General features: G+C 39.4%; 1 long non-coding RNA gene across 1 annotated transcript; it reads left to right on the forward strand.

Moving 5' to 3' along the window:
* Window positions 1–10,282: 10,282 nt before the first annotated feature.
* On the forward strand, window positions 10,283–12,614 carry LOC134825574 (uncharacterized). Its single transcript, XR_010161572.1, has 3 exons — window positions 10,283–10,338; window positions 10,558–10,604; window positions 12,166–12,614. It is a non-coding gene; the product is annotated as an uncharacterized LOC134825574 (long non-coding RNA).
* Window positions 12,615–17,480: the final 4,866 nt, after the last annotated feature.

Below are 17,480 nucleotides of genomic sequence, written 5' to 3' on the forward strand. Positions count from 1 at the left end.
AAATAAAAGCCATTTCCAAATTTTGATATAAACAGTCAATACTATCTAAATATAGAGCTAAAGTCTGCTAAACATTACGCATTACAAAAGCTAACTCATTGTTCATTGCTGCACCATTACCAACTTGTACCAATGCAAATGGACCATGATATTGCTAGGTACTCTCAATATAACACATCGCTCGAACAGCTCAGGTAAGAAATTTTGGAAAACAAAATGCTGACACGACTGGCCGACTATCGGCTGTTTTCTTAAAGTGCCGATTACATAAAATTAAACGGGCCCGTCGCGGCCCCACACCATTACCATGCAACAAATTGTAGTATTTAAACACTTTTCTAACAATACATGGACATTAGTAAACTTGTGACTATGAGGTGCAGTTATACACGCTTTTATTTCGTTGCTAATTTGTGCCTCTGTTATCAGCAGCGCTTATCATCTCAACAACTATCTCATACTCGCAGCTACAGCTTGTTTTACGGATACTATACACTGTGTATAACTGATCAACGATATGCCGACAGTAGCAGAACGTTTCAAATTTGACTTAGTAGAGACCGATGGACAAAAGTTCCTACTTGATACCGTGAAACAGTGTAAAGTCGATTGTGTCCAAGAACTAAATCATGAGAGCGTGAACAAAATTGGTAACAAGGGGGATTTAGCGGCAAAGTTTTTGCAAGCCATGCAGCTCATTGAGAGACAGCATAACATGATCATAAATCAGAGGGTACACGTTAGTCAGTATCAGTCCGGTATGATACAGCTGCAGGACCAAGTTATAAAACTACAGGAGCAACTATTATCTGCAAAAGAAGGACTTTCTAAGGCGATAGAGTTTAACGAACATCTCAAGACTGAGTTTTTTGAGGGTGTTCAGAAAGAAGTCAGTTCAGTTAAACAAAGTTTTAGCGATGTGGTGAAATCCGGTAGTATCGAGAACTCAGCTGCGATTTCTACAGAATCCATTAAATCAGTTGCCAAGCAAATTGCTTTGGAGGAGGAGTTGGGTAGGAACATAATGGTCTTTGGGCTATGCGAGGAGGTCAATGAGGAGATCAATACAAAAGTCGCTGAAGTATTGGAATCATTGGGAGAGAAACCCCGAGTTGAGGCTTGTAGAATCGGCAAGAAATCACCGTCAGCTGCAAGACCGGTTAAAGTTTCCTTTTCCAGTTCTTCGATTGTGCAACAAATACTGAAGAAGTCGAGTAAACTGTGTGAAACAGAGAGATTTAAGAGGGTGTTCCTAGCTCCAGATCGTACAGCAGAAGAGAGAGCTCAGCGTAAAGAACTTGTCCTAGAGCTAAAAAGAAGAGCTGGTATTGAGAAGGACAAAAAACTCTTCATTCGTGAAGGGAAGATTTGTAGCCTTGAGAGGCAAAAATGAGTTTCTAAATATTTTTCGTGTTGTGAGCAAATCAAAAAGTTTAGCTCTATGAGTATTTGTCTTCTGTGTGCTTAGTTTTTGTCGAAGGATCTAACCATTTTATTTCACTTATACAAAACTGTATAGTTTTCAAGGGATTAATCTGGTTTTAGGCGAATCTTGTTCAGAGATCGCTGTTTCATTACTCTTAGTCAGCTGGTGCAGCCTTTATATACATACTTTTATATGTATATTTACAATTTTAAATTGCTGTTCAATATCTATTTTTAGTAAACATTAACTGGGGTAGTAAAACCCAGTTCCCAATCAAATCAAAGGTTGATTCTGATTCTGAGTGCTTACCTGAGTGTGATCCTCGCTCAAACCTGTCCTAAGGGTGACATGTTCTACGCGTGCGATCACGTCTTCACGTGCTGGAAAGAATTAGACTTTACCAGTAAAGATGAGCTGCATTTTCTCTGCAGAATCGTTGTTGGAGGGTTGGATACTGCTGGGGTACCAGGATCTACCAAAGGGTTTCTTTTGTCGTCCGTATCAGCAGTGCAGAAGCCTATCATGATAACTCAAGCCCCGAAAGATCGGTTCATAAAATCTGGGGAGACCGCTGAGTTTACTTGTACCGCACAGAACGCTGCCAAGGTGGATATGTTTCAGAGCAGAATTGGCAATGGAGGACGGGCAACGGGCAACGAAGATATGCAAACTTCATGGTTGAAGTGATTGATGATGTGAGACATGAAGACCAGGGCTGGGTCACGTGTTTTGCAGTGCAAGAAGGTGGGTCCTATGCTCTAGCACGGGCTTACCTAACTGTAACTGATGTGTGCGAAACATCCAACTGTGTTGCTCCGGAAGTTTGTAACCCAGACAAATATTCGGGTAGTTACACATGTGAAACTGAGGGAGAGTGTCCTAGTGAGTGCGCTGCAGAATACAAACCTGTTTGTGGTAGCGACTGCAACACTTACATCAACGAGTGTTTCATGCTGAAGATGGCGTGTCAGAAGGCACAAAAAGGGCTATACGTCGCATCTCAGGGTCATTGCTCCTTCCGTCCTAAATCAATATATTTCACTGAGAATCCTGAAGATGGGAGCTATACTGAAGGGTCATGGTTCACTTTCACAGCTGCTGTGTCAGCTGCAGATGGGCAGAGTGTACAGTACCTGTGGTACCGAGGAGAGGAACTGTTGGGGGAGGGACCAGAGTTGATAACAGACCTGCTCACTTCCCTTACTGGGGAGTGGGAGGTGAAAGCTACGAGCTGCAATGGCAGGTTTGAAGTTTCTCACACCTTCAATGTTCAGGTTGAAGGTAAAGATGATGGAGATGATGGAGGCGATGGAGAGACAAATGGTGGAGATGGTGGTGGTGATGGTAGGGGTAACGGTGGGGACCCAATGAAAAAGTGCTGTAGAGTTCACGGAGACCCCCACATAGAAACTTTTGACGGCAAGAAATATGACTACATAGGATCGTGCGACTACATCATAGCAGAGGACTTGGGGGGACAGTGGATGGTTTATGGGACCTACAAAGCGTGTGGAGACAAGACCAAGCAGTTGTCCTGTATTGTCAGCATCACTGTCTTCTACCAGAATGAGAAGGTTCAGTTCCTCAGGATGTACAGGATTAATTATAACGGTCAAGAGTTCTCTGTGCCTCTAGGAAGCACCAAGTACATAGGACAAATGCGAATAGAGAATACAGGAATGAAGTACTTCATCTACCTAGGGGACACTGGAGTGAGGATAATGTGGGATGGAATCACCACCAGTGAAATCTGTCTTCTCGATGACTACAAATCTGGGGTCCAGGGAATGTGTGGAAATGCTGACTGCAATCCTGATAATGATTTTGCAGGATACCTTGGTAGCTCTGCCTTTGGTAACAGGTGGGCTGTAGGTCAAAACTGTGATCTGGAACCTGAAGACGGAGCCCTGCCTGTTCAAAGAACTAGACCTTGTGACTTTATCCCATACGAGGAGAAACTAGCGCACGAAGCTAGATGTAACCTAATTTTGGGCATGGATGTCTTCTCTGACTGCATATACACAGCGAGACTGGACAGGGACGCTATGTTTGCTAACTGCATGTTTGACATGTGTTCTGGACTCACTATCGGGGGAGGGTGTGCTGACCGGGGGGATCAAAGATGTGACGCTGAAACTGAGGACAGGATTACTAAAGCTATCCTCGACTATGGCATGACAAAAGCAAATGCGATAGCAAAGTACAAGCCAGTAGCACTTGATCCGGCCTGTGTGATGAGATATAACATGGTTATTCAGTGTTCGAACTGGGGTATAACTATTGAAAACAACTGGACGATAAAAGCAGAATGTCCGACTAAGGAGGAGAGAAGGAACACTGTTATTTGCCCTTAATTGGAAGATTCTACGAAGAACTTATAGGACTAGGTCGACTAAGGACTTTTAGCGGACTACGGACTCGTTTCATCAGTTAGCCAGTTAGGGTTCATTACCACCTGGAGTGTGTTCGTCACCAGGAATCAATTATTATATATTGTTAAACTGACATTAGTTTATAATTGTCTGGATGAACTGTCAATTATCCAATCTCTTGATTTAATTGATATTATCGGGTTTTTCTTTGTTAATACCGTTATAATTTTATAACCACATTCCCCACATCGCTACTCAAATCTTTAAACGGACCAACCAAGTCAGTTCAAACCTCAATTCCGGAGGCATGAATTATTTCAGCCCGTTACTGCGATTGGCCAATAAAAATACTGCGGCTTCCAAAATAAACAGTCATATCCCAACATTTCTTTCGGCATAGCGGTTAGTAAATATTTACTATAACCGCTATGCCGAAAGAAATGTTTGGTCATTGGTAACATTACAAATCGTCTCACACCCTGTGGATTATTGTAACACGTGATTTTCCCACGTGCATATAATAATCACGTGGGGCATGCCGGTCCGAATAAGAACAGTTTGCCGGATGTTTACTCAGGTATATAGTTATACAATAGTATTATTAGTACAATACTTTACTTCTCATTGTTTAATGCAAGCATCATGAAAGTGCTGCTATTTCTGTCTGTCCTAGGGGTGACCCTGGCCTCGGACTGTTCCAGCGGGGATACCAACTACATGTGTGCCAACCTCGATAGATGCTGGTTTGAACTCGGCTTTGCCTCACGAGACGATCTCAAGTACTTGTGTGACGTGCAGGGGATCCCAACCGGAGATGGTGATGGTGATGGTGGTGGTGGTGGTGGAGGATTCAACCCAAGAGTGACTATCACTATCCCTCCTCGCAACATAACTGTCGCACCCGGATCCAGTGCCCAGTTTGCATGTACAGCTGCCGACGCTATCAGAGTGGTTGTGATGCCCGAGTTGGAAGCTAAAGCAGAAGCACTGATAGAGGATATAGGTGGAGCATCTCCTTCAACTCAAAAGGTGATACAGGTGATTGACGAGGCGTATTACCAACACGAAGGTTGGTACGTGTGCGTGGCATTTGGAGCTGACGGTAACAGAGACGAGTACCGGGCTTACCTCAGAATCTACGATATCTGCGCTTACAGCAACTGTGCTGCTCCCAAGGTTTGCAGTCCAGACATGTACACAGGAGACTATGAGTGTGTTTGTCCTGGGGACTGTGATAACTCCTTCGACCCTGTATGTGCCAGTGATTGCAGCTCCTACTTTAACGAGTGCACGATGAGGAAGGAGACCTGTGAGAAGGGTCTAGAGGGAGTCGTGGTCGAATCAAGGGGTCTCTGTACATACACCCCTGCTGAACCCTACTTCACGTCTTACCCTCAGGGAGGTTCATTCCTAGTTGGGTCTAAGGTCTTCTCTGCATCAGCCACTGTTCCACAAGGACAAAGTTTGGTTTACCACTGGTATCACAATGGACAAAGAGTTGGGGAAGGGATGGAATTCCAAACTAACCTTCAACCTTCTCACTCGGGTGACTGGAGCGTGGAGGCTAGAAGTTGTATGGGCTCGTACACTGTCTTTCACCGGTACAGTATCTCAGTAACGGGAGGGGTAGACCCTCAACAGGGAGAAGAGCAATGCTGCAAAGTTTGGGGTGATCCTCACATTATCACCTTTGATCAGAGAAGGTATGACTACATGGGCTCCTGCGACTACATCATAGCAGAGGACTTGGGGGGACAGTGGATGGTTTATGGGACCTACAAAGCGTGCGGGGACAAGACCAAGCAGTTGTCCTGTATTGTCAGCATCACTGTCTTCTACCAGAATGAGAAGGTTCAGTTCCTTAGGATGTACAGGATTAACTATAACGGTCAAGAGTTCTCTGTGCCTCTAGGAAGCACCAAGTACATAGGGCAAATGCGAATAGAGAACAAAGCAATGAAGTACTTCATCTACTTAGGGGACACTGGAGTGAGGATCATGTGGGATGGAATCACCACTAGTGAGACCTGTCTTCCCACTCAGTGCCAGTCTGGAGTCCAGGGAATGTGTGGTAATGCCGACTGTAATCCTGATAATGATTTTGCAGGATACCTTGACAGCTCTGCTTTTGGTAACAGGTGGGCTGTAGGACAAAACTGTGATCTGGAACCTGAAGACGGATCCCTGCCTGTTCAAAGAACTAGACCTTGTGACTTTATCCCATACGAAGAGAAACTAGCGTACGAAGCTAGATGTAACCTAATTTTAGATATGGGTGACTTTACTAACTGCATCTACACAGGGAGAATGGACAGGGACTCTATGTTTGCTAACTGCATGTTCGACATGTGTTCTGGACTCACTATCGGGGGAGGGTGTGCTGACCGGGGGGATCAAAGATGTGACGCTGAAACTGAGGCCAGGATCGCTGAGGCTATTCTCAACGGGATGTCCAGAGCTGAAGCTGAGGCTATGTACAAGCCTAGGAACGTGGTAGATCCGGCCTGCATGATGGGATATGGACTTGTCAATGACTGTTCGGGGAGAGGAATTTTCATCGGTGACGGTTGGAGAGAAACAGCTCAGTGTCCTTCTGATGATGACCTTGCTAAGATTGTTGTTTGTCCTTAGATTTAGCTCAAACGGACCTTAAAGACTAGTGTAAATTTATATGTTCATGTAAAAAGTAAATCGACTTCGGATATGATCTGTTGATATTAATTGATCTTTATTGACTTTGTTAAGATATTGATATTTAACTGTTTATTGTAATCGATCCGATATATTGTGTAGCCTTTAATCAGAATAGCTCTCAACCCTAATTTCTGATAGTTATAATAGTCTATGACAAGTGAGACAACGTTTGCAGATGCAAGTTGACATAAATAATGAAAAGGTCCAGTAGAGGTTCATTTATCGAGTCTCAGGCATGCTACAGCCAACCGGTACCATCGGAATTAGTTGGTAGAAAAGTAAAAAATTCAGAAATGCCCTCGGTAGTTGAAATGAGGTCTAAAATAGTATTACATATTTTAGACCTCATGCATGGCTCAGGCTGTCTTATGTGTTTGACGGCATGGAGCTGTCCATTAAAGGGTCATTCACACAATTAGATGCCCAAATTAGATGATTTAAGAAGATACGCCGGTAATATCTCTAAAAAAGTGTGTTTTTATATCAAAACGTGCAGTTTTGCTAGTAGTTAGGTTTATCCAAATTGTCCAACGTTCAAACGACGATTCAAGCCCCCCCCCCCCACCACCCGCACAGCGGGGTCGGCGGGGCCTTTCGTTACGCCACTGCCCCCCCCCCCCCCCTCAGCTGATTACGTAATATGTGGACGACCCCTAAGCTCAGAATCACCCAAATAAAACGACATTAAAATGCTTCCCTGCCAAGGTTTTGAGTGATCTGTCAGAGTAATTTACGTGACAATGGATGGACCGTGAACGTATAATCATTCAACGTCATCTGATCTACGATCGATTTGATCTAAAAAAAAGCTAGCCATTTATATTATATTATCATGCAGGACCCACTAAATAATCACGCGATCGATCGGAGTCGTGCGTGGAATCAATTTAATTTAATTTAAAAGCTCGCCGCCGCGCGCGGATATTATTTACCAATTAATGTTCGCGTGTTCCATTAATATAACAGGTAGACCTTATTTAAGGTACAACCATGTGCTCCATAGCTACAACGATTACACTCCGTTTATTTTATAAAGATACCCTTCAAATAATACAAAATTAAAGACGGCAAGGCTTCAAAATTTGAAAAATTATAGACACCGCAACAGATCTCAAAATAGATCGGATGTAATAAAGCACATTTCACACGCTCGTTTATGCCCAGGGTTGCAGTTTCGTGTTCTCATTATGAGAGTTGGTCAAATTGGTAAGAGAGTTGTCTAAACTGACTTTCTTACAATTATTTATGTTCATTTATATTGATTACTGGAGTTTGTAATTTAAACGTGAATTCTTGCACTTTGAAAATTAAAGACGGGGTTGCGATGAATTAAAGATGGTGAAGCCTTCAAAATGGTAAAAATTGAAGATGCTGAAGCGGGAAGCCTTCACCAAAATTAACCGTCTTTATCAAGAAAACGGAGTGTAATTAACAAAATGCAAAATGAAATGAGTCCACACATTCAAACAACAGACTCCAGACCAAAATGTGAACCTTTCTATGATCAAGAATTCTTTGATTCGTGTTTGAAATTATACCTCACCGTCTCTGTAAATTTAAAATTTTATCCGAATGATCTATGTTCATTTATTCCTTAACTTTTGGTCAAATGGGCATTGGCATCGATTGGGCAAAGCCTTAAACTAAAACTTCATCTGTGATGAAAATAAGCCTCGCCCATCCTGTTCGCTAGATCTATAAAACGTAGTACGAGTTTTCGGGGGCGCCACGACAGCCTCTTATCTCTCCGCATAGTTTCATTTCCGATCCGGCAGCGAAAACCCCAGACCAATATACCTGTTCACAGATCACGTAATACATTATTCAATGAATTTGATATAGTAAGATAAAGAGATAACATATAGATGACACTTATCAGTCATATCTGTATACTGTTAACCAGCCAAGTATTCACTAAATAAGATACTTCACCACGTTTTATATGATAAGAGGCATGTGTAATGAGCCCTGAGAAAAATTTTTCTGTAAACTTTTTAAAAAGTTGGCAGAAGTGAAAGTGCTGCCCCTGACGCCTACAGTCTAATACACTACTACATCAACTTACTGGCGTGGTTTTCATTTTAACGTACTAAAACTAGACCGGCAGTAGAAGTTCCACTGTTACACAAATTAACATAGAGTAAGTATGTCCGTATCACAGGATGAAAGATTAGAAAGATTAGAAAACTTACTACAGTCGTTTTGATATATTGGCCGCGTGCCATAAAACTCTGATTTTTTAGATTTTCACTGTGAATGTAATCTAGGTAGGCAATTCAGAAATGACTGGGAAGTGCCCAGTTCCATGACAAGTTACTCTTCTGTTCGAGAGTGGGGAATTGCTACTTATTTATTGGCTAAAGAGATGCGCGATGGCTGTATTTTTCTCACGAGAAATCTTGTCACGTGACAGTACTCAGTAGTTTACGATTAAGAAATTAAAGACAAAGTGCAACAAGTGTTGGGAAAATTTGTATCGGTACATATTACCAAATTAAGGTATTAACCTATTAATCTTTTTTTTTTTGTACAATCCTGTTCAGTAATAAAAAACTGTCTATTTGAATAAATTCTCTTGTGAATAAATGACCTTCCACACGGTAAAATAGCTTTAACTAGACAAGGATCAAAGAATTCTATAATATGTCCTCTACTTCTTGCTTGTGACAATTTACCCGATTTAATTTCAATCTATTATGCGAAATCTTTGTCGCATAATATGAGCGAGGTACTTAATACCTAATACTGTATTTTCTTTTCCTTGCCAAGATGTATATAAATCTCATTGGTCGAAAAGTCTGAGGACCCGAATAATTTTTCGTTGTTTAAGCTATTTAACTTCATGTCAGTGTCCTGCATTTATTTCTTAAGGCACCGATTTTAGACCGTCTAGACTTGGTTTGCAATATTCGATATTGAATGAATCTACCTTATATACCTTCAATATTATATTGAATGAATATACCTTATTAAATGAAATTTAAACCTCACTTATATTTGTGCTCACTTTATTTGCGCGATTTTCTTATAGAAGATGATTGATCGATTTAATGAGACCTATTAGTATTATCGCAATGTTTTATTTTCAACTTGAATTCAGTTTAAAAAGACATACTTATTCAATTTGTCATGTAATATGATTTGGAGAAGCTCTATTCTCAGGATATAACAGTTATGTTAATAAAATGCAACCTGCCAAAACCAATAGTGCCCGTCGGAATCGTTCATCTCGCATGAGTCCTCCTATGCTATGATTAAATTTAATATCATAATATTCAAATCATGGGAGCTTATGATTTATACAACCTCATACAAATTACTAGGCCATATAATAACCTCTTTTAGTAAATGTGTAACAAATTGTTTGCGAATATGATGGGATGATTTTAAAGTGAGCCCCACCAGATTCCACATCCATAACTCTATAATTACTCTAGTAAGTAATAAATATACTACAACTTTCTTCTCAATAAGCATACTACAAGGCACCATATCTTAACATGTCCCCGTTATACTGTATACAGTACGTACTATTGCTGCATTGCTAAGTATTGTAAGAGAATGTATCTCTGTTTCTTTGCCAGTCATTCAACACGTCAGCTCCAGAGATCGAGTCCTCCCTCCACCCCTCCCTGACGTTACAAAATGAAAGTGTCGAATTGCTTGGTGTTGGTAAGGTTGATAAAAAGATATCTTTAAATAAGTATCGTCGTGGAAGTGCTAAAAATTGTACGTTCAGAAACAAAAGGGCAGAATAAGATGGCTTTTGTATAAAAGGGAAGAAGTGAACGGATACAAGTAGTTTGGTCGAGATACAGATTGAATAACCATGACGTTCTCCTTGATGTGAGTAACAATAAAATATTTTTTATATCTCTTCGTTTAATTTTAAGTACATTTAAACTTTAGAAACTTTAGAAACTTTAGAAACTTAAGAAACTTTAGAAACTTCTCTGTATAAGAATCAAGCTTTTGCTTCATTTCAATCACGTTGCCAAGTAACTGGCAGTTTCACAGTAACTACTAACAACAGTTTTAAACCTTTTTAAAATTACTTTTTTTCAGATTACTGATCTCATTTATGTTCCTGATCGAAGAAATGCAAACACAAGGTAATTCAACACAAACTTATTAGTTGTTAATCATTATACGGTTGTTAATTATTTATACAAAGTTCTGTTTGTCGCAATAATCTTGAGAAAAAATAAGGGCTTAAAGTCAACATACTGCTCCATAAATCGTTATGTTGATCACTGTATTGACTATTGTCTATTGCGGTCATTTGATTATTAGATATATTTCTTAAGTCTTCACGGCTTTCAGTCACAATCGCACCAGTTGCAGTCCTGATCTTATCTTGGTTTTTTCTTGACAAGTGGCAACAAGTCCACCCAAATATACCTGTAGGTAGATTCCTATAGTTAACTGGCACAGTCTATAGATAGATATTAGATATATCAGAGATATACTAGTCTTGATAATATGTAGTTAGCAAGTACGGAGTGTTTGATAAACTAGTCTTGATCTATAGCCAACACTGATATCACACGCGTCACGATCTATACAGATTACATAGGGATCGTGGTCTGCTATAATTATACCACATAATATGCCAAAATCACAATATTTAGGGCAAATGGGACCAATGCCAACTAATATTACATAAAAACCATACTATCACACATATTGCTATCAAGATATGACACAATAATATTAGCTATGTACCAGTCTATAAGTTAGCTTGCAGTAAATGAGAACTTGAATGAGAAGTAGATATTATCTGATCATGGTACAGTGTATACTGACTAGAGATATTATCCTGTGTAAAGTGTAACTACTAACTAGATATTATCATGTGTACTAACTATATTACTTGTGGGTTTTCTCCGTCTCCCTGTCTCGTTTACGTCAATAACAACCCAGGATATTGGTTGCCAGGATCTAGTTACCAGATAATATTATACGCTTTTAAACACGTACAATTAATTATTTTTTCGGGATCTGACTATACTTTCTATTAAGCAAAACGGACTAGAGATGGACTTTAACTGTACTTTAACTGTACTTTAACTGTACACAGATATTAACGGCGTGGTTTCACCACCATTATTATAATATATAAAAATCGCTATTTTTGACGTAATCCGAGAGAAAACAGCCACATCATTCAACTCAAAGTCAAAGTTTACTAATTAAACTATACTATATCTGGGGGTTGAACTGAAATATTGCCAATTGATGACCCTAATATTTATCATAATGGTTAAATTCATAACAGCACAAAAATGTGCTATAATGTGGAAACTTCTGTCATATTAACATTTAACAACGCTGGCCCCTCGCTTCACTCTTACAAGAGCCTTCCCAATATTTTATTTATATTAACTTTGATATTGATTGTAATTCACTGATTATCTAATTTGCCACTATACTGAAAATACAGACTTTGTAGAATTATTACAGCAACTAATTTAGAAAAAAGCGGGATTTCTATTAAAACAACACGTGTTACAGTGCTGTTACTAGACCTTAAAGAGCTTGCGGTGATAAAAATAATAATAATAAATTGAAATTTGATAACACCACTTTTAAGCGGAAAGCCTTCTCGCCGTGCCCTCAGAGGGTAACTCCTGCTAGCTACAATAATATCTTACTGACCCCCTTCTCTAACAGGAGCCTACGAAATATGGCATAAGGCATACCAGGTATGGCAAGAAGATAACGGGGCCTCAGGAAACAGCGAGGAGGTTCTCAACACGGAACAGGGCTATTATAACAACGTGGCGGAAAACGGAAACAGATAGCACTTCTAGTTCAGACATGTGATGAATGATTTAGAGAATATTCGTGACTATTCGTGACTATTCGTGATTACTCGTGAATATTTGTGAAGATTCAACTATTCGTGATTACTCGTGAATATTTATGAATATTCGACTATTCGTGATTACTTCTCGTGAATATCCGTGATGACATGGACGTTTATATACTGACTATTGAATGAAATTTTAGATTTGATTTTTGAAATGAGTTGAATATCTGACGATAAAGTTTGAAGTTTGTTCTCCTCGCATGCAATGATGTTCCAACTTTTTCGTTTCAATAAATATAAAATAAAATAAGAAGCAGGATTGCATTGTTACAGCAAGCCTGTTGAACGATTGAAAATTAAAAACTTCCAGATTGTTATATTCGAACTTCTAATTTATAATTTAAACAAGTCCTTCATACTATGGAGCCAGGGTCTGGACTGGCTAAACCTGGTTAAAGCCTTTCCAATTTCCATCCCATTACCTAAGCCTCAATAAATGTAATAAACATTTGTAGTGTTGTAATTAGTTTTAAAATATAACATTTCTCTTCTTGTTGTTCGGTTACCTTCTGAAATATAAAATCTCACGTGCAATACATGATTAAGTAGCTTGTGCAATTTTCATTCAACATTATACGCGGTGTGTATTATTGGGATGATGTAAACGTAGCAAGAGAACAATACTGTAGACTAAAAACTACTGAGTAGTGAGTAATAAGATCATTGAAATTGTTTAGAAATAGATCATGACCAGATGAATGAGGGTATTTTACCTCCTCTTTCCCCTCCCCTCATACTTTATCTCGAGACACGGTGTTTTACCCTCTCTTTCCCCTCCCCTCCCCCTCATACTTTATCTCGAGACACAGTGTTTTACCCCCTCTTTCCCCTCCCCTCCCCCTCATACTTTATCTCGAGACACGGTATTTTACCCTCTCTTTCCCCTCCCTCCCCCCTCATACTTTATCTCGAGACACGGTGTTTTACCCCCTCTTTCCCCTCCCCTCCCCCTCATACTTTATCTCGAGACACAGTGTTTTATCCTCTCTTTCCCCTCCCCTCCCCCTCATACTTTATCTCGAGACACGGTACTTTATCTCGAGACACGGTGTTTTATCCTTTCTTTCCCCTCCCCCCTCCCCCTCATACTTTATCTCGAGACACGGTGTTTTACCCTCTCTTTCCCCTCCCTCCCCCCTCATACTTTATCTCGAGACACAGTGTTTACCCCCTCTTTCCCCTCCCCTCCCCTCCCCCTCATACTTTATCTCGAGACACGGTATTTTACCCTCTCTTTCCCCTCCCCTCCCCCTCATACTTTATCTCGAGACACGGTGTTTACCCCCTCTTTCCCCTCCCCTCCCCCTCATACTTTATCTCGAGACACGGTATTTTACCCTCTCTTCCCCCTCCCCTCCCCCTCATACTTTATCTCGAGACACGGTATTTTACCCTCTCTTTCCCCTCCCCTCCCCCTCATACTTTATCTCGAGACACGGTGTTTTACACTCTCTTTCCCCTCCCTCCCCCCTCATACTTCATCCCGAGACACAGTGTTTTACCCCCTCTTTCCCCTCCCCTCCCCCTCATACTTTATCTCGAGACACGGTATTTTACCCTCTCTTTCCCCTCCCCTCCCCCTCATACTTTATCTCGAGACACGGTGTTTTACCCTCTCTTTCCCCTCCCCTCCCCTCATACTTTATCTCGAGACACAGTGTTTTATCCTCTCTTTCCCCTCCCCTCCCCCTCATACTTTATCTCGAGACACGGTGTTTTACCCCCTCTTTCCCCTCCCCCCCACATACATTATCTTGAGACACAGTATTTTACCCTCCATGTAACTGACTCCATACTAACCTGAGCCTAGTTTTATGGTCTAAGTTGTACAAAATTAAGACTTTACTTTACAAATTTTATTTTATAAGCTTTATTTTGTGAGTGGAGCTCAGAATAATTTATATAATTATTGATACAAGTTAGCAATTGATGTTAAAACATGGATTTTTGTTCTAGGCTGTATAATTTGTTATGTTAGAAGATTAAGATAGGTAAGTAAACCTAATATCAGTAAGTTTACATTAGCAATTAACACTCGTTAAGTTGTTAATAGTATTGTTATACAACCTCGCACAGGATGTAAAATGTAGACATTTACACATATCTAGGCAAATGGCAACTGTACAGTGTACACTATTCTAAATACTGTAAAAACTAACAACTTTGTATCAAGATTAATTTATTGTTGCATTTAAGATTGATTTAAGTTAACTGTTCCTTTTGTCGGACACTCAAAATGGAGATTTGAAGAAATATTGGTCTTACCATAATAATCTAATTTCTCACAGTCACCGACCTTCAATAAATTTCAGTTAAGCTTAGAGTCTAGCAATAACCATTAACTGTAATATTTTCTTAACGCACCACATCAAAAGAAACAAATAAAATGTGATACAATAACTTAATTAAGCTAATTATGATAATAAGTAAATACCTCTCATAACGATGGAGCTAAGCAAAGCGTGCTCTTACCGTAGTAGATCATATCGGTGAACACGCCGTTAACTTTGCGTGATTATAAAAGAGTGTTATAGGAGTCAATGAGGTGACCACCACCATATAAACTGCAACATAGTTTTTAACTATTTAAACTATTTTCACAACTACAATTAAATACATTTATTGAGCTAGCAGAATGGTTTTCAGAGGGCATTAATGAAATGTACTATGAGCTGGTCCCAAGTCCAGACGCCATTTTATTCTTTGTAATTTTCAATAACCCTGTCTAGTCATTGACTACTGATAGTCTAACTTCGTTACCACAATATTTCACCTGTACCTGGACAGTGATAAGAAAATATCATAAATTACAAAATAAAATCTACTTTAACACACTTGACATAGTTTTATTCTATTTATAAGGAAATCAAGAGCATTATAGATGAAAATAGCATGGTATTTCACGCGAGTTCCTGGTCATTAGAAAGGACCAGAAATAGCATTAGAAGGGACCAGACTTGGCTAGACTATGTTTCAAGGGATGTCTCCCTCAGTTTCCTGGAAACTCCAGGATGTTAAATAAAAAAGGTGATTTTTGTCTTGAAACGATTTACCGCTTCGCAAGGGATGTACTGTGCTGCTTAGAAAACTGTGTTGAAAATTTCAGGCTTTCAGGGCAAAAATACATTAACATACAGTATGTAATATGTATGTTAGGGAATGTTACAAGTATGTTAGGGACTGTTACAAATCTATTCTTAGTACAGTGATTAAGAAAACTCGCCAATGATCCTGAGTTTCTTTAATTTTCAATAAAATATCGAGAATGTTTCTTATACTAGGCCTAGACCTTGGACAAAATCATACTTGTTCTGCTAGTATTAATCTGATTAAGTCGTGTAGTGTTATTGAGATTTGAGTCTCGTTTGATGATTCTTTCAAGAAAATTTCTGATTTTTTCTGTATAGACTTAGTGTTCTTATGAAGGTAAATAGATAAATCACGTATTTTTTATAAGTTCAAAGGGCGCCAGTTCCCCACACAGACACGATAATTTCAAGTATGGCATTAAGGAAATTGTAAGGGTTCGGGTCCCTGGGGAATTCCATCCAAAATTGAATTTTAGGGGCCGCTTACTCTATTTCTGACATGATGAAATTTTCTCTGCAGATAACCGCATTATAACCGCATTATGGTGTGATTGTAAGCGCGGATAATCCCATTCAGAGCTCTGAATTGAGGTGAAGTTGGCCAGAAATTATCTATTATTAGGGCCTAGGCTATTAAATAGATAGTTTTGGTTCAGAAGAATCTAAACTCAAGGCTGAAGACGTGGAGGCGTGTTAAATTTATTGCTAGCGTTATCATCGGATCATTTAAACTCGAAACCTGAGATCTTTGTCTGTGGTTACAACAGACAATGTCATCAGTCAACCTGGTTAGGTTAATAGGGACCCACTCAAATTAATATTGTCGGCCCTTACATCGTCCAACCTGGCATAGGAGTGGAGACAGATTTTGTTAGCACAGAACGGAAAATTATAGTATATTTATTTCGCTTTTTTATTTATAGTTATTAATATTAACTTTGAGATTAATAATGATTGTAATTCACGGATTATCTAATTTGCAACACTAGGCTGAAAATACAGAATTTTGCATAATCATTGCAGAATCATTGCAGAATCATTGCAGAATCATTGCAGAATCATTGCAGAATCATTGCAGAATCATTACAAGTTACAACAACTAATTTTGTTAAGGCGGGAATGTTATTACAATAAAAACTCTCTATGACCGTCAGGATTCGCGGTATGCGTAAAATATCATTTTGAAAATATCTAAGTACAAAATATGACAAGACTTTGAAAAACAAGTAGACATGATAACAAGGCGATATGTTGCCCATTACAATTTTTAACATATCCTGAGTAGCGAGGCCTGATCTTCTGGCAGCGTTTGATGTGAAGGTAAAATGGAGATATCCATAGTCTGTAGCTCTAGACACCTTGTTGCAAGTGTGACAGTAGGGTGTAAGTGGTATGTGACAATGGTACTGTTACATTCTATAAGTATATTAGTGACCCGTTATAGGGTGTTTGTGTTATCAGTATCTGAGTATCTGCAGTATGAGGTTAATGACAGACCGGAAAATAAAGTTTCCGTTTTAATAAAACAAACACAAACTGTGACTTAAGACTTGCAGAATGCAGATCTTTTGTGTTATCATTATCAAGACTAACGTCATGTTGTACGGACAAGTAACAGGTATTTCCTGGCCATGGTATGATGATAACCGACATTGTTCGTTTAACGTACAACACAAGCTAGTGTAATATTAGGATTTGGTGTCTGTCTAGCTATCAAGTATCAGCTGATCAGCTTATAGCTACACTAATTTATCTCATACGAATATAAGAATAACTACAGGTATCTTGCACTAGTATCTCAAGAAATTATTTAAATGTTCGCCAGAAAATCGAAATATCTCTTAAAGAGGCCTAAATAGAGATAATAAGCTTTTTAGAACTGCTTCCTTTCCCTTCAGTATCCCACAGTCTCTCGAGTTTCGTAACTGCCAGAGAACTCTCTTAAACAATTACTAGACTCGGTGATTATAAATCAAGAGGCTTGCATATAATGAACATATTGACACGGGTGCAGAGTTGAGTCTGTA

Source organism: Bolinopsis microptera, chromosome 13 (genome assembly GCF_026151205.1).
Source record: "Bolinopsis microptera isolate Bmic1 chromosome 13, MBARI_Bmic_1.0, whole genome shotgun sequence".
NCBI lineage: Eukaryota > Metazoa > Ctenophora > Tentaculata > Lobata > Bolinopsidae > Bolinopsis > Bolinopsis microptera.